We start from the raw sequence: 18,260 nt of genomic DNA, 5'->3' as shown, positions 1-18,260 counted from the left end.
AACTCGTATTTGCGAGTGACCAAGTAGAGTATAATTCTCAAGGAAATTACTTCTTGAATACCAAAAATAGAAAATGGGTTAGTTCTTAAGTACTGGAAGGACTAACTCGGATATTTGTGAGGCAAAATCACAAGGCTGTGATAGATTCCTTTCTTTTCTGAACAGATATACAACTCGAAACACTTGCTCCAGGACTGAGTCGAGAGTGTTTTCTGAAATGGGTTGTGGCACCTGTCTGGTTGCCTTATATGCTGAGAACACTCGCTCGTCTACACGAGTCGTTGTAATGTTAGACTCGAAAAAAAATTAAAAGATGAATTTTGTAATTAAGAGTAACCTACACCACCCTTTTGGTATTTTAAAAATTTAAATAAAAGAGCGTCAGGGAGTGATTTCTTTTTATTTTACATTACTTAAATTAAATGGATTTTTAAGGTACAAATTTTATGATTCAAGCATCAACTTCCCAAAGAAGAAACTGAACTACCAAAAACATCAGTGACAAGACCTTAAGCAGATAAAAGTTCTTCACCCACATCGAGTCCTAGCACCTTTAGCTGCCATAGCTTGGAACATATTTTTGATAGTCCAGTTTCTTCATTCGAAAATTAAGCTGCTGATCCATTGTCAGACTTTTTCCATCGGCGTGCTGAGCTGATGATCCATTAAGTGTCCGAGACTTCCATCAGTGTCCAATTTACGTTTCCAAAGGAGGGCAGAAACCGTCAATTAATTTCACCATAGGAAGGCAGATATTGTCTAGAATCACCGACTACCTCTAACCGTGCCATCAGCAATTACAGCCTGTAAGGAAGAAAAAATTAGACGGAAAATATAAATAAAAATGTAAAAACTACAAAGAGTTTTTAAACGGCACGATCGATCTTTGAGAATAACTAGTATTCTGTCAATGGGAAGAAAACAAAGCTACTGTAACTAACAAATAATATTTTGAATATTCTGTCAATGGTAAACGAAGCTACTGTAATTACCAAGTAATATTTTGAATATTCTGTCAATGGTCAACAAAGCTAATGTACTATCAAGTGCAATATTTTGAATATTCTGTCAATGGGAAAGAAAGCTATTGTAACTATCAAGTGCAATATTTTGAATATTCTGTCAATGGGAAAGAAAGCTCTTGTAACTACCAAGAGTAATATTTTGAATATTCTATGAATAGGAAATATTGCTACTGTATTGGAGTACGCGAGATGTAAGTAAAAACAAAATACATACATACACCAACTACCCAAGAAATTTATTATACACAAACTGTTAAATAAAAAACTTCTGGATCAATGCATTGCTGAGCTTAAGCACTTAAAAGTACCGTTCTGTATTTTCGTCAGGATACAGCAATCCAAAATTCTTAAAAATCAAAATAATTTCCAGGTTTTCCTTTCTGGATTCAGTCTTTTAATAAATAATTACGTCATTAAATGTTTCCCTTTAAAACGCGGCGTAGGGCATTTTTTGTCCATAATAGTACTGTAATGACATTACCCTTGTTAATCTTGTAACTAACTGTAATGACATTACTCTTGTTAATCTTGTAACTAAAACTTAGCACTTTGGTCTGGACTGTTGCTGCTATTATAGTCTACATTACTTTCTGGACGACTATTATTACACTTTAAATTATTGTTTTAGTCAATTTACTTCTATCAAACCAGTGTCTGTGTCTTTACGAGTTAATATTTACAAAGACTAATATACTAAACCATCTGCAACAGGTGCTGAATAAGAACGAAAAATTCTGTAATAATATTGGTCGCTTCTCTTTTGATTTCCGCATTTTAAAATCCTTGTATCTCTTTCTACAAAATACATTTTTATCCATTGCATTTAAACATGGATCGGGAAATAAAACTTGGGCCAAAAACAGAGCACTGGAAGGAACATTGAGAGTAAAAAGATTGGAGATGTGTAACAAGGATGAAATCTTCGCAGTTGTGCTATGAAACAATTGTTCAGTGAGGGTGGAAAGTAAGATGGTAAGAGAGAGAATACGAAATGAGTTACAGTAAAGGTAATAATGGTTACTACAGCTAGGAGCCGAAGGGATGCTGCAAAGAACCTTAAGTAATGCCTACAATGCACTGATCGAGGTACAGTGACAGCATTACCCACTACAGGGTATTATTATTGATTATTATTAAATTTTGGACTGATATGATTTGCATTTGCATTTTTTTTTGTTAATTCAGTACTATTCCCAAACATTACTTCTAATCAAACCAGTGTACTTCTCTATTTCTAGATATGGCTCAACATTTCTTAAGATCATTAATGTGAAACCATCAACAATAGCGAATGTTGATCAAGAGAGAAAGACAGCATAAGAACATTTGTAGCCTTTCTTCGATTTCTCAGTTCACAATTCTTGCATCTCTCACGACAATACATTGTTAGCCCCGGGATTCAAAACATCATTTTTAAAACATTCCAAAACTCGCTTGGTAAAGAATTAACCAGCCACTAAACCATTTCAAATAAATACTTCCACAAAATTCATCGCTTGCAGTATGTATCAAGCAATCAGGTTAAACTAACTTGTTAAGTCTACAACTCGATAGCTACAGCTAAGGTGAAAACCAACAGACAAAAAATTCTGTTACCCAATTAACTGATATTACTTTGGGGCAAGGGAGACCAAATCTAGTCTATAAATTTGACAGTCGAAAATAGATGATTTTGTAATTGTTCAACAAATGGGAGCCCGATTAAACTGAGACGTACTGAAAACACTAAAAGTTTTTGTTTTACAATAGGGGTTTCATTTTGTTGTTGTGAATCCCAGGTTTAACAATGACCTTGAAACCAATCTATATATTTTCCAAACCATTTTATTAGAGTTCGGGATACTCAACTGTAAACTGTGAAGTTTTTATCATGCCAATGTTCTCGAAAAGCAAGACTTTTGTAAAATTTTAATTATTACTATTTTCTTTATTGTAATTTGTGATGTCTAAAGTAATTTCACCCATGGAAGATAAGTTGTTCATGGTACAACTGGAAATCAATGGAACTTGTGTAGATACGCTGGTAATACTAACATCAAAAATATCACCAGAAGATATAGATTTCAAGTCATTACTGGTGATGTTTCCTTGGATGCATTGTCAACAACAGGGTTACTACTGACTCAAATTATCTTGACGATGAGTTGGTGTACTGGTAATAGCTTGCATGCATCTTTGCTATAGCATAGATCATCTTGGCAAGAGTAACGGAGTAAACCATCCTGGGAAAAAAAGTGACCTGTTAGAGATACGTAAGTCAGTATTAAAAAAACCTGAGCAATATAAAAATTAGTCATGAAACAACAAACACGATTACAGTTCTCAGTTACTGATACGCAGGACACTGTAGTGCCCTTAGGAACCCCAATAATAGTGATAAAAAAAAGCAATGACTAGCAATGAGAATTTGGTCAATTTAATTTCTCAAATGTCAAAGTTTTTCATTTACAGTCTATTAATAGTAGATTGCACGTGAATAAATTGACTAATATAATGGCACATAGTCATGAATATAATGCTTGGTTTTATTCGTGTGGTATAGTTTGACCAGTGGTGCACAAAATCTACTAAATTTGTCTTTCAAGATTGTACCTTGATGCATTGTCTATTTTATGGAGTCATGTTTTGGTTGTTGAGGTTTAATATACGTCAGATGCTTGTCAGCCTAAATACTGGATTTAAACTAAATAGCAAAACATAGCTAATGGAGAGTTTTCATTGTCAGGTTGTAGAAGCAACAGGTGACTCAGCTAGATACTCATTTTCAAAACATAACAGCTGTTGAGCTCAGATCATCTCTTCCGAAGTTCAATTAGGTGTATCTGAAATCGAACAAAAATAAAAACCTTATGTCATTACATAGGATATTTTTACAAATTTTGCAACTACTTATGTATCTTATGAGTAATTCCAAGAACTGTACATCTGACAGCATAATATATTGGATAAATTATTCTTCAGCTACAAGGCAGAGCAGACCATCGAGTAATACCAAGTACTATACATCTGACAGTTTGATACAGTAGATCAAACTCTTTTTTCAGCCAAATATAAAAATATATTTGATATTGCTAGCTTTACATAAAACATATATACATCTGGGGTCAAACAATCGATGCATAAACTACCTCAGCAACGGTCATATGCAGAGCTTAAGTCTAGACCCTAGTTCCTTAAAACAAAAATTCTACCACTAGCCAACCAATCTTAACAACTGAGCCGTAAAATTCCCTACATCCACAAATAAGTTTACCTGCATACCTGACCAGTCTGGACATAAGATACTGAAGAGTTTATTTCTCGATACGTATATCACGCTGTAAGCTCTACAAAACACCACTGAGTTATTTCCTCTTTAAGCATATACTCGATAAGTCATACAGCTGACAAAAAAGCAACTCAGCCTCACAACATAACTGCAAGTTCCCTTAACACCATAAAATACCATGAGCTCCCATAACATACACTAGAAACAGAAGTTCCCAAAACCCAAAATTGTATGGCACCTAAAAGTTTATAATTGAGCCATAAGTTCTCAAAAATATGTCTCAGTTGTACCATAAGTTCTAGAAAACCCAGCAGTTGAGCTGCACTCTCCCCTCAGCAAACCCTCAGCCACTGACTCCTCAAAACCCACAACTGAACCATAAATCCATAGTCGAGCCATACGATCCTGAAGCCTTACATTTTACTGCATGTTTCTTAAAGCCCCACAATTAAGGAGCAGGCTTCTTAACACTCCATAATATTGTTGAAAACTCTTCAAAATTTCACAATTGTCCTGCATTGTAAGATAGAAAAAACTCATTTGAGTCAAAAGCTCTACAAAGCCCAGTAACATCACACTTCTGCCACACGCTAACCAATTTCAACTGAGCTGCAAGCTTCCATTACTTCCACAAATCAGTTAACCAGTCATGGAATAGATACATGGAACTTCAATATTGAGCTGTAAATTACTGATGGGTAAGTTTCCCAGTACTTCTCTCTATAGAGTTGTAAGTTTCCCCTTCAGTATAAGTTCCACAGACACCTACAACTGACAAAGAAGTCACTCAGTCTAAAACCCAGAAAATACCTTGAGCTTCCCAGAACTCCTACTTGTGGCAAAACCTCCAAACATGAATTCACAAAAACACTGCAGTTGAGCTGCAGCCACCCTTTGAAATACCTGAGCCATTAACCCCTAAAGTCCCACAACTGAGTCATAAACTCCACAATAGCCCATAGTTCAGCCATACAGTACCTAAAGCCTTACGTTATTTTGGTTACAAGCTATTCAAAACTTCAAAACTGGTCTATAATGTGAAAAAAAAAAAAAAAACTCAATTGAGCCACATGTTCCCCAAGCCTGTACCTTCACAATTCTGCCACAAGCTAACCAATGTCAACAACTGTAAGGTTCCATACCTCCACAAATGAGTTTACTTGCCAAATCTCGCCAGTCAAGCCAGAAGCTACATGAAACTTCAATGCCGAGCTGTAAATTTCTGAAGGGTACATATCCCAATACTTCTCCTTAGTTGTAAACTACAAAACTCCACTGAGTTTTAAATTCCCCTGCAGCTCACATTGGGCTACTCAGCCTCACAACAGAACTACGAGTTCCCCTAAAGACCAAAAAGTACCACGAGCTCAGCATAACTCACATTAGAGACAACAAGATCCTAAAACCTATTGTTGTCTTATATGTACTGTAGTCTTAAATCTTACAATTGAGCCATAAGTTCTCTAAAAAATGTTATTGTTAGTATACAATAAGGTTTTGTACATACTTACCTGGCAGATATATACTTAGCTATACGTCTCTGACGTCACGACAGAATTCAAAACTCGCGGCACACGCGACAGGTAGGTCAGGTGATCTACCTTATGAACCCGCCGCTGGGTTGGCGGATGTAAGAACCAATCTCCCTTTCCAGCCAGAATTTTTCCTTCCACCGGTCTCCTGAGGGGAGGCTGGGCGGGCCATCAATCGTATATATCTGCCAGGTAAGTATGTACAAAACCTTATTGTATACTAACAATAACATTTTTGTACATGAACTTTCCTGTCAGATATATACTTAGCTGATTGACACCCTTGGTGGAGGGAAAGAGACAGCAATATAAATATGGAAAAAAGGGGAAAACAACACTAGTTGTAGGATGTAAAAACAACCTTGGTTCTTACCTGTTTAGGCAGAAGACTTCGTAGTTACTGTCTATGAGTCTGCGTTGCCTTAAGAGCTTCAGCGAGGGCGTGACCTACAGCTGACAGACTCTTTGGGTCTATCAAAGGGATTTGGTTGTCCGCTTACTTGATAGAATCCGAGCAGGATCTGTCAACGGGGATTCGCCCACTTATATGACAGAACCTAACCACTATCATTGCAAGGAGGGCTCAAACACACCGATCACCTAACCAATCTAATCATTGTTAGCACTACGAAATGAAAAACATGCCTACCCGCATGTTCTTTCAAACAACCAAAAACTTACAACCTAACAAGGGGAAAAAATATATACTACTAAGGATATGTCTCAGCTCCCTGCCCCAGCACCGAATCCGCCGATACGTACGGGCCTAACCCGAAGCACTTTTCATACGTAATTTTGACGTCTCTCAGATAGTGGTTTGCAAAGACTGAGTTGCAACGCCAGAATGTTGCCTTCATAATATTACTCAGGGATAATGTTTTTGTTAAAAGTCAATGACGTGGCAATAGCTCTTACCTCATGAGCTTTTGACCTTAAGAACTTTGTATTGACTTTCCTCACATATCGCATGCGCTTCTTTCACCAGGCTTCTGATAAAGAAAGAAAGCGCATTCTTCGAAAGTGTCCTCCTTGGATCTCTTACAGAGCACCAAAGGTTGACATCATTGCCCTTAAGTTTTTTCTTTCTCTGTAGATAGAATTTCAAACTTCTTACTGGGGCAAAGAGACCTCTCTGCTTCCTCGCCTACTAATGCAGACAATCCTTGTACTTCAAAGCTCCTAGGCCAAGGATTTGAGGGGTTCTCGTTCTTGGCTAAGAACGAAGGAAGGAATGAACAGATAGCTGCATCTCCTCTGAATCCCACATTTCCTTCTAGTGCATGGAGTTCACTAACCCTTTTTGCGGAAGCCAATGCCATGAGGAAAATTGTCTTCTTCGTGAGGGTCTCTAAACGATGCAGACTGAGGCGGTTCGAACTTATTGGACCTCAGGTAACGTAGCACTACATCCAGATTCCAACTCGGAACCCCTGGAGAAACCTTCTTGGATGTTTCAAACGATCTTATTAGATCATGAAGGTCCTTATCTTCTGAAATGTTTAAGTTTCTGTGCCTAAACACTGCAGATAGCATGCTACGATAGCCTTTAATGGTTGATACCGCCAATCCACTTTCTTCCCTAAGGAAAAGTAAGAAGTCTGCTATTTGTGTCACAGAGGTACTGGAAGAGGAAAAGTGATGGTTCCTACACCATCGCCGAAAGACGCGTCCCACTTCGATTGGTAGACTCTAAGGGTAGAAGGCCTTCTTGCTGCTGCGATAGCCGTTGCAACTCTTGCCGAAAAGCCTCTCGTTCTGACCAAACTTTTGACAGTCTGAAGCCAGTCAGATCTAGAGCGGGGAGGTTTTTGTGATACCTCTCGAAGTGGGGTTGTCTGAGCAGATCGATCCTCTGTGGTAATGTTCTCGGAAGATCTACTAACCATTCCAGTACCTCTGTGAACCATACTTGTGCGGGCCAGAACGGGCTACCAGCGTCATCCTTGCTGCCTCCGATTCTGCAAATTTCTTTAGAGTCTCTCCCAGTATCTTGAATGGAGGAAAAGCATACGTGTCTAGACCCTTCCAATCTAGCAGGAACGCGTCTATCGACACTGCCCTCGGGTCCATCCGATATCGGAGAGCAGTAGTTGGCTATCCTCATATTCTTGGCTGTGGCGAAGAGGTCTATATGAGGTTTGCCCCAAAGCTTCCACAGGTCCTGGCAAACATCTTCGTGCAGAGTCCACTCTGCCGGCAGGACTTGATCTTTCCTGCTTAGGAGGTCTGCTCTGACGTTCTTTTCTCCCTGTACGAACCTGGTAAGGAGACAAATCTTCCTTTTTTCTGCCCAAAGCAGAAGTTCTTTTGCTGTCTCGTACAGGGAGAAAGAGTGAGTCCCCCCCTTGCTTCCTGATGTAAGCCAGGGCCGTGGTGTTGTCCGAGTTGATCTGAACTGTTGAAGCTAGGACGTGGGGCTCGAAAGCTTTCAAAGCTAGCCAAACCGCCATCAGCTCCTTCTTGTTGATGTGCCAGGTCACCTGTTCCTTGTTCCAGGTGCCTGACACTTCTCTTGAGCCGAGCGTCGCTCCCCAACCTGTTTCCGAGGCGTCGGAATACAACACTTGGTTGGGGTTCGGAATGTGAAGGGACATCCCTTCTGCAAACTTGAGAGGGTTGGCCCACCAAGAGAGGTCCTTCTTGATTTCCTTTGAAATCTCGAAGGAGAACTCTAGGTTTTGTGAACGACACCTCCAGTTTCGATGGAGAAAGAACTGGAGAGGTCTGAGGTGCAACCTTCCTAGAGAAAGGAATTGCTCCAACGAGGAGAGTGTCCCCAACAAACTCATCCACTCCCTCGCTGTGCATACTTCTTTCTCTAGGAAGGCTTTGACTTTCTCTGACCCTCGGGCTATCCGATTCTGGAGACGGAAAAGCCCGAAAATCCAGAGAAGCCATCCGAATCCCCAGATAGATACGATCTTGACTGGGGATCAACTGAGACTTTTGAAAGTTCACCAAAGTCCCAGAGAACTTGCCATGAAAAGGGTCTTTTGTAGGTCCTCCAAACATCTTTCCTGAGACTTGGCTCTGATCAGCCAGTCGTCCAAAGTAAAGGGACACTCTGACTCCCTCCAAATGTAGCCATCTTGCTACATTTTTCATTAGGCCTGTAAAGACCTGAGGGGCTGTTGAAAGGCCGAAGCACAAGGCCCTGAACTGGAATATCCTTCCTCCCATCATGAACCTGAGGTATTTCTTGACGAAGGATGGATAGGCACATGGAAGTAAGCGTCCTGAAGATCTAGGGACACCATCCAGTCCCCTGGCCGAAGGGCCGCCAACACTGAGGATGTCGTCTCCATGGCGAACTTCCTCTTTTCTACAAAGAAATTCAGGGCGCTTACATCCAGAACCGGTCTCCATCCTCCTGAGGCTTTTGGAACTAGAAAAAGGCGGTTGTAAAAGCCCGCTGAGCAAGGGTCGCTCACTAGCTCTATAGCCTCTTTCTCGAACATTTGTTCCACTGCTTGTGTTAAAGCAAGGCTCATGATGGGATCCCTGTACCTGGCCACCAACTCCCTCGGAGTCGTTGTCAACGGTGGTCTTTCCGTAAAAGGAATCAGATATCCTTTCCTTATTATAGAGAGGGACCAGTTGTCCGCTCCTCTCTTTGTCCAGGCTTCCGAGAATCTTAGAAGTCTGGCACCTACTGGTGTTTGGAGGACTACTTCCCTACTTCTTAGCTCTGACAGAGCGTGAGAAGGATCTACCTCTCTTGAAAGTTCTATTACCTCTCGAGGTAGAGGCTCTAGAAGGGGGGCCCCCTCGAAAGGGCTCCTGTCTAGCTGGAGTCTCCTTCTTAGTCTTCGTCTGGAAGGAGGTCTTAGGCTTCCGTGCCGACTGTGCGAGCATGTCCTGAGTCGCCTTCGCAGAGATAGATCCTGAGATGTCCTGGATTATCTTCTTTGGAAAAAGCAGAGGCGAGAGCTGCGAATACAGGAGAGAGGCTCTTTGGGCATGCGAAACAGACTTCGTCAAGAAAAGAGCAGAAGACTGATCTCTAAGGGATCCCTGCTCCAAAGAGGGAGGCTATTTCGCTCGATCCATCTCAACTGCTTGTCAATGCACGTTAGAACACTGTTTAGATCTTCTGGCGAAATAGCATCCGGGTTCTGAGTCTTCTTAGCCAAGACCCCCAAAGACCAGTCAAGGAAGTTGAAGACTTCCAAGACTCTAAACATTCCCTTCAGCAGGTGGTCAAGCTCGTTCATAGCCCAGGTCGTTTTAGCCGACAAAAGAGCCGAGCGTCGTGCTGCATCCACCAGAGAAGAGAAGTCCGCATCCGCCGATGAAGGAAGACCCAGACCTAAGGGTTCTCCAGACTCGTACCAAAATCCGAGTCTGCCCGTAAGCTTGGAAGGAGGGAAAGAAAAACACAGTTTTTCCCTTTCTCTTCCTTAGAAAGCAGCCAATCACCAACACCTCTCAAAGCCTTCTTCATTGAGATGGTTGGCTTCATCCTCACACAGGAACAAACTTTCGTCTTCTTCGAAGTCGAGAATAAAGAGAGAGGAGACGGAGGAGCGACGGGAGTAAGGGAGTCTCCAAACTCTTGAAGAAGTAGATCTGTAAGGATCTTGTAGGACGAAACTGACGAGTCCTTCACCAAATCCTCTTCTGAAGGTTCAACTTCATCCACTGAAGAACCCTCCGCTTCTTTACGAGTGCAGTGAGCCTTCTCTAAAGAAATGCGCCTGTCCAGAGAGTGTCTAGTAGTAGACTGGCGCCTATCAGGGGAAGCCAAAGTTTCTGGAGAGCTCCTCTCGAATGAGTCCTTCCTACTCTGATGAGTGCGTGCTCTTTTCTCCTTAATCCTACTCCTAGAATTCCGGGCTTCCAAGGGGGAGCGCCTGCTAGGAGAGGAGAGCCTACTATGCTCAAGGCGCTTCTCAGGCTCCATGCGCCTGTTCAAAGGAGAGCGGCTGCCAGGCGAGCTGCGCCTACCATGAGGCGAACGCCTACTAGGCTCTTGGCGCCTACTTACAGGAGAGCGAAGGTCTGGAGAAGGTCGCTTTCTAGGAGACCGGCGTCTACCATGCTCCACAAACTTCGCACCCGACTTGTGTGTCTCTTCAAAAGGTAGTCTCCCAGAAGAGACATATCTTTCAGGCTCTACGCGCCTGTCCTGAATCGAGCGGCTAAAAGTAGAGCCGCGCTTATCAGGAGAAAAGCGCCTATCAGGAGAAAAGCGCCTATCCTCCGCACCACGCTTGGGAGCGGGAGAGCGTCTACTTGGGGAGTAGCGCCTACTAGGCTCAAGGCGCCTAACATAAGGCGAGATCCTGTCTCTAGACGAATCCATCAAAGAGTAGGCTCTCTTATCCGGGGAATGAAGGATCTTCGTAAAAGAGCGCGAGGACGAGGCTGTACGCCTGTCTTTAGACGAACGCCTACTAGTTGCTAGATCCCTTCCTACTGGAGAGATGTAGTCACCAGGAGAAAGCTTCTTGGGCGATTGATGCCTGGAAGACGACAAGCGCCTGCTGAGGGAAGAGCGCCTCCTTCCATCCGCTGATAAAGGAGAGAGAACCGACTCTGACTGAGACGGTAAGACAGGTGAAGGAATCCTAGACTTCTTGACAGGGAGAGAGACGTCTTTCCGACGCGTTCCTCCTGCCAAGGAGCCCGCCAGTGCCGAAATCTGCGCTTGCAGTCCCGCAAGAATTCGAGCTGGAGATCTTGTAAAATCCTCCACCGGAGAAGAGGCTCGAATCCTACTATGAGGCGAGAACTCTTGCTCCCTCCTGGGTTTCTTGATCTCTACTTCCGGCTCTTCTGGAAAAACTTCCGGGCTGGAAGGAAAGGAGCCAGGCGCCTTCCAGGCTCTCTTCAGCGGTCGTGAAGAATCCGAGGCGCTCCATCCTCTTCTAGGTGAAGGTGAGGAAGACGAAGAGAAGCATTGGCGCAATACCTCCTTCTTCGCGCGAACAAGGGCAGCCTGGGTACGAGCATCAGGATCTACCGAGGGGACGCCTGATCGGTGGGAGTTTCTCCCTAACCTTCCTGCGGCTTTTGACTTTCCTCCTCCCAACTGGGACTGGGAGTCTGGAAGAGGTCTAGGCCTGGAAGCATTAAGGAGCCGATCAGACGCACCCTCCACTGCACTGGGGTCACTGCACAATTCACCTTCACTACTCTTACCTTGCAACGAACGGATCTTCTTTTCCATGCTAAGGATCGTGGCTCTCATGGTTGCCACTTCCGTAGTCGTATCCTTAGGTTCGATGCAGGGCGCAGGAGCTGAAACTGGAGAAGGTTCTAATGCTACAACAGGATTTTCTTCTAACTCGCTAATACGAGACTTACTAGAACTCCTAGAAGAAGCCTTTCTCACCCTGTCTTTCTCTAACTTCCTCAAGTAGGAAGAAAGAGCCTTCCATTCACCCTCATCCAACTTCTCACACTCATTACACGGGTTATCAAAAGAACATTCTTTACCTCTACATTTAAAGCAAACTGTGTGAGGATCTACCGTAGCTTTCGGTAGTCTCACCTTGCATTCATCCATAGCGCACACTCTAAACATAGAAGATTTCTTAACCTCTAACTCAGACATCTCGAAATCAAAGAAAAATCCAAATCAATATCCAAAAACAATCCACAAATGCGTATGCCAAGCCAACAAGATCAGGTACTTCACCGAAAGTCAGTCCAAATAAATCCACGGCAACGAGAAATGAATAAAGCTGTCAGGAGGTAACAACCACAGGTGTAGTCGTCACCGGCGACAGAAAAATTCTGGCTGGAAAGGGAGATTGGTTCTTACATCCGCCACCCAGCAGCGGGTAAGGTAGATCACCTGACCTACCTGTCGCGTGTGCCGCGAGTTTTGAATTCTGTCGTGACGTCAGAGACGTATAGCTAAGTATATATCTGACAGGAAAGTTCATGTACAAAAATACAAGTGTATAATTGAGCCATAAATTTTCTAAAACTCTGCAGGTCGAGCTGCAGCCTTCCTTGAATATGCCTAAGCCACTGTATGCATCTCAGAGCACCACAAATAATAGGCAGGCTTCCCAACACACCGTAATCTCGTTGCATGCTCTTCAAAACTTCACAATTGACCTACACAATTGAACTAGTAAGAGTTCTGGGAAGCTCAAGGTATTTTCTGGGGTTTAGACTGAGTAACTTCTTTGTCAGCTGTAGGTGTCTGTGGAACTTATGCTAAAAGGGAACTTACAACTCTGTAGAGAAAAGTACTGGGAAACTAAAGGCTTGTCCACACGAGCAGGCCTGATCGGCGTGCTCCGGGGTTAACGGCCACATTCTGGCGGGCTTACCCGTGAATGTTGTCCACACAGGTGAGACGATGGAGAGGTGGGCGTGTCCGACGATGCCAGCGGTGTGTTCAGAGCAGTATGATAAACATGGTGCCTACCGCAAAGAAGATATTGTGTAGCATGATAATTGCTTAGTGTGTGTGGAAAAAGAAGAAAAAGAAGAGAATATGGTACAAAGAATGGCTCCGTAAAAGAAATGTATAATGTTAACGTACGTCTGCCAGGGTCGAAGCTCTAGCCATCGGGCACCACCATGGTGATTTTGCTACAAGACCCATCGGGCAATTTGACGGTTTGCCCGTCAAGTGTGCCCGTTAGAGGGGAGGTCCGCCGATCAGGCCCGATCGTGTGGACAGGCCTTTACTGATTTGTGGAGGTAATGGCAGCTCGCAGCTCAGTTGAAATTGGTTAGCTTATGGCAGAATTGTGATGTTACTGGGCTTTGTAGAGTTTGTGGTTCAATTGAGTTTTTTCTATCTTACAATGTAGGTCAATTGCGAAATTTTGAAGAGCTTTCAACAATATTATGGAGTGTTACGAAGCCGCCTTCTTAACTGTGTCTGAGCTGCAAATTCTCCAGTATCCCATAATTTCATTAAAGGCTCTCCAGACTCCATAACTCAACTGTACAAGTCCTACCCAGAACTGACAAAAGCTCCCAAATGCTTACAATTAAGCTATAAGATCCCCAAAGGCCATAACTGAGCTGCAAGCTCCTCCAAAGCCAAACAACTGCGTAATAAGTTTCTCTAGCCCACAATTTATACCAGTGCTCTAAATTAACCCACAAATGAGCTGTAAATTCTCCGGTACTCAGAAACTGTGCTGTAAGCTGCTCGGGTAGATCTAGATATAATAACTCTGTGTCGGGTATTTCTTTGGAGATTACAGTTTCCTAAATTAACAGCTTTCAATGGTTAATTGTCCAAAGTCACTCATTTGTTCTATGGGTTTTACAAAACTGTGCAACCAAGAGGTAAGCGGCCAAAAATTCTCAGAATATCATAAGCTTCCAGAAAAACTAGAACCATAAGCCACCAAAGGTTTGGTGGCTCCCCAGTTATCCCATGTCCCCAAAATGACACATATGAACAATAAGCTCTCTCAAAACTCAGTGCTTTTAATATCAGACTACAACAAAGAATAATAAATTCAACTCCAGAATTCAAAATAAAGGTTCCTAAAAACTCCACAATTGAGTTGTAAGCTACAAAAATTGCATTATCGAACTATGAGCTCCCAAACACTCCACAATTGAATTATGAGCTCAACAAAACTCCACAATAATCTTCACCAATAGCCTATTAAGACTAATCTTCTGTGGTTGTGCAGAATTCTGGGAAATGTGTATACTGCTGTCCACATATTGTCGAGCAATCAATGTGAGACTACTCTACAATAAGTTCTCTCAGTACATATAAATCTATATTTTCCAATAACTTAACAATTATTTTATAGCAAATCGTCTCACTGTCAGCTGAACAACTGAGCTGCAAGCTCTCCAATGTCCCACAAACAAGCCAAAATTTTACTTCAGGCTCCCTAAACATAACCATCTAACCACGGACCTTCCAAATCTCCACTACTGTTAAAATCTCCCAAAAACCCACAGCTAAGCTGCAAACTCTCAACAATCCCACAACTGAGATGCAAGCTCCTCCAAAATCAAATAACTGAGCAATAAGCTCCAAAAGCTCACATTTGATCTCAGTACTCTTCATTGTCCTTCAACGGGGCTTCAAGTTTTCTACCAAAACTCCCACAGCCGATGCTGTTAATTCTGAAAACTGCGACTTTCAATGGTAAACTAGCCAAAATGACACAAATGTTCAGTAAGTTTGCCAAAGTTGCACAACTCAACGTAAATTAACCAAGCTTTCACATGCTTCTAAAAAAACCCTTTGAACCATAAGCCAGCCAAGCCCCTATGCTAACCTGTGCCCCCAAAAGTCCACAATGAACAATAAGCTCTTTGAAAACTCAGTATTTTAAGTATCTTCTTCTATGATCAAAATAAAGAATAAGTTTAAATCCACTACTAAAAGTTACGGTTCCTCAGAACTACACAACTGACTTAAAATCTGCCAAAACTCCACGGTTGAACTATGAACGCCAAATCACTCCACAATTGAATTATGAGCTCAACAAAACCAAACAATCATCATCACTAGCCTTATAAAACCCATGTTCTTGTTGAAAATTATGGGAAATGCACAGCATATTGTTCACATATGCGTTGTCAAGTATTCATTATGATAGTACTCTGCAATGACTTCTCATAGTAGAGAAATTATTTATAGTAACTGGGAAATCATTATGCTGTAAACCTTCATACCACTATTTGCTGAATCACTCTTTAATAATGGAGTGAATAAACATTCACGTTTGTTAACATTCAGTAAATGTTAGCCAGTAGCAGGAGAAAGCATGCCTGATACAAAAGCTATAAAAACAATGTGCAAAATGCTTTTGCCATTTAAGTGAAGTTAGATATTTTGTGGCAAAATAAAATGTGCAAAGTGCAATCGTGTTACCAAGACTCTGGGACTTACCAGTTGACTATCTTCCTTCTGGTACAAGATCCTATATTGCAAAGGAGCAAGCTCATGTACAAAATATGCAGAATCACTATAAGAAACTTTCTGGGGTGTTGGAGAGGTAGGGAAAGAAATGAAAATGAGTTAAATGCAGGGTGCATCCTTACCTGATCAATAGGCACTGGATTCTGGCACTAGGGTTAGCTTCAAATATCAGATCATTAACCTTACCAGTTATGCACCAAAGATGACCAAGGGAACTGTAAGTTATGTATGTACATGAATACCTGCTAACCTAACAGACTAACGTTAGGTTCCTGTCAGACCAAGGGAGGGGTAATTTCTGAGGGGTCCTCTGCTTCACCTCTCTTGACCTAAGGTGCCATATATCATGCCATCCTCTTTGTTGTTAACCTCAAAGGTAATGGGTATTAACTGGTCTCCCTAACCTATACTTGAATGTAAGGCTATGTTTTCTCTATCTCATATGTGGGAGGGTTAAATAGGAAGTAACCAACTAATAATCTCACGCATTTGTCTTTCCTTTTAGTCACTTTTACTAAATAATCACATTCTCAATACTTGCTCATCTCGAAATATGTATTTTTGCTCCGGGTAGATGAGGTTGTGATGGATTCCTGTATTTTGTTCTATAGATCTAGGCCAGGTTAGGTGTGTGAGATTGCATTTATCAGTAATGGTATATGTTGCTTATCATCTTAAATAACTTTTCTTACGAAGACCAAAAACTATTTCGGCACAACCATAGCCTACCTCACAAATGTCTATGTATAAAATTTGGGTATTATTACAGTTTCAACCATTATGGGAAATCTATTATATTAATATTTTTCCTGAGTAAAGCACGTGATAACAAAACACTTCTTCTCAATACATTATTGTCGCTAATGCATACTTACAGAGAAAAAAAAAAAATTTAGTTTTTACCTCAAATTTTTCCTAAGTCAGGAGAGATGTTTCCTCTACGGTAATGTTTACTTTTAATGAGCCCTCTAACTTACTTTCTTACGCAAACAAAAGCAGTTCCAGTTACTCATTATTGGCTGAGAGGTGTGACATCGTTATTATGTCATGGGTTTCATAACCAATTACGAACGACTTTAGTCGAAAACTAAGTTTCACTAGCATTTCAGCGGAGTAAAAAAAGTTACCTGTCCAGTGTCCACTGGTATCCTTGCTTGACTGAATACTCGAATAATGAAGACAAAAAAACGGCATTTTGTCTTCCTGTACCTATGGCAGAGGCAGTGGCTGGCCCTTCTGGCATTAATTTTGACAGACCTTCGATTTCCTACCGATTGTTTACAGTGCAATGTGGGTTACGGTGAATTTTATCATTATTTGTCTAGTGGTGGTAAAGCAGTTGTGATTGAATATGCTCAAAGACATAATTTCATTCTAAAGCAAAAAAACTGCGAGTGTTGTGGAGCCACTAGCATTTGTCGGATCGACTTCAACAGGAACGCCTTCAGGTGTGATCTGCCACGGTAAGTAGCCTTACTGTAAACCCTGTGGCAAGCTTGCGCAGCGCAATATTACCTCTTGCCGTAAATGCCGTGCTTGCCAAGAATCTTTAAATATGCGGATAAGGCGCGAAGCACCGTTCCGCCACGGCCTTACTGACAGCACACATAAATCGATCGTCGCGGATATGTAGTCGCTCCCTACTTTGTTTGTTGTTGTTTTGGTATCGCCACCAAATGGGTTTTGGTGTTCTTCCGCCGATTTCGGTCGGCGGTCGAGTGGGCCTGCGAATCTGTAGGTGCTCCATGGATAGGTCTAGGTAGGTCTAGGGATTTTTCTGGAAAAACTCGTTGTTTTAACTCCAATTACATAGTAAATCTCTAAATCGGATGGTTTGCAGTCAAAATAAATGCTAAATCCGTTGGAACTACATTATTTCTGATGCAACAAATATATATTTATTCCAGTTTTCCCATAATGGTTGAAACTGTAATTTTACCAAAATTTGTAATAGGTTCAGAGGCAACACGATCAAGTTTATTCTTGTCCACAGACAATCTTATAGAAATATTCATGAACCAAACCGACACTGCATCGTAAATAGGTTTATCTTCAGTAAAGTCACTGATTGTGGACTCCAAATAAATGGGACAGGCTAGCTAGCCGTGGGCCTATTATCATACAATACACACTCCAAGTTCACAGGATATGCTTAAGCCTGTTTCATGCATATAAAACTAATAAGTCAGATTACTAATTAACTTGACCTATTACACAAATACCCAGCTAACATCCTGTTCTCCCTACAGATAAAACCACTAATAATTTCACTTTGTAAGAGTACAGGCTACTACTACATCAGTCTTTTTACCCCATACATGGTGAAAATGACACTATGTTAGGTCACGCGAATTACCTTATAAAAAATATCACTTACCAAACTAGGTAAATTGTAATATTAGTCACTTTTCAACTGAAGACTCGTGAATTATCACGCACACAAACTCGACACCTATTTTAGTCAGTAACGCCAAGAACATTCCTCATCGTAACAATGAAGTTACCAACGGTTGTGGAACCCAAGTATGACGAAGTCATTTTAAAACTTATTAACTTGTTTAAAA

General features: G+C 41.7%; 1 long non-coding RNA gene across 1 annotated transcript; it reads right to left on the bottom strand.

Moving 5' to 3' along the window:
• Nucleotides 1-394: 394 nt before the first annotated feature.
• LOC135207155 (uncharacterized) lies at nt 395-18,209 on the bottom strand. The gene is made up of 4 exons (XR_010312899.1): nt 18,074-18,209; nt 3,618-3,847; nt 3,060-3,247; nt 395-804 (listed from the first exon to the last, which is right to left on the bottom strand). It is a non-coding gene; the product is annotated as an uncharacterized LOC135207155 (long non-coding RNA).
• Between the last annotated feature and the right edge of the window lie 51 nt (nt 18,210-18,260).

This window comes from Macrobrachium nipponense, chromosome 32, assembly GCF_015104395.2.
Source record: "Macrobrachium nipponense isolate FS-2020 chromosome 32, ASM1510439v2, whole genome shotgun sequence".
NCBI classification, from domain to species: Eukaryota; Metazoa; Arthropoda; class Malacostraca; order Decapoda; family Palaemonidae; genus Macrobrachium; species Macrobrachium nipponense.
This window is presented reverse-complemented; position numbering and strand designations above follow the sequence as displayed.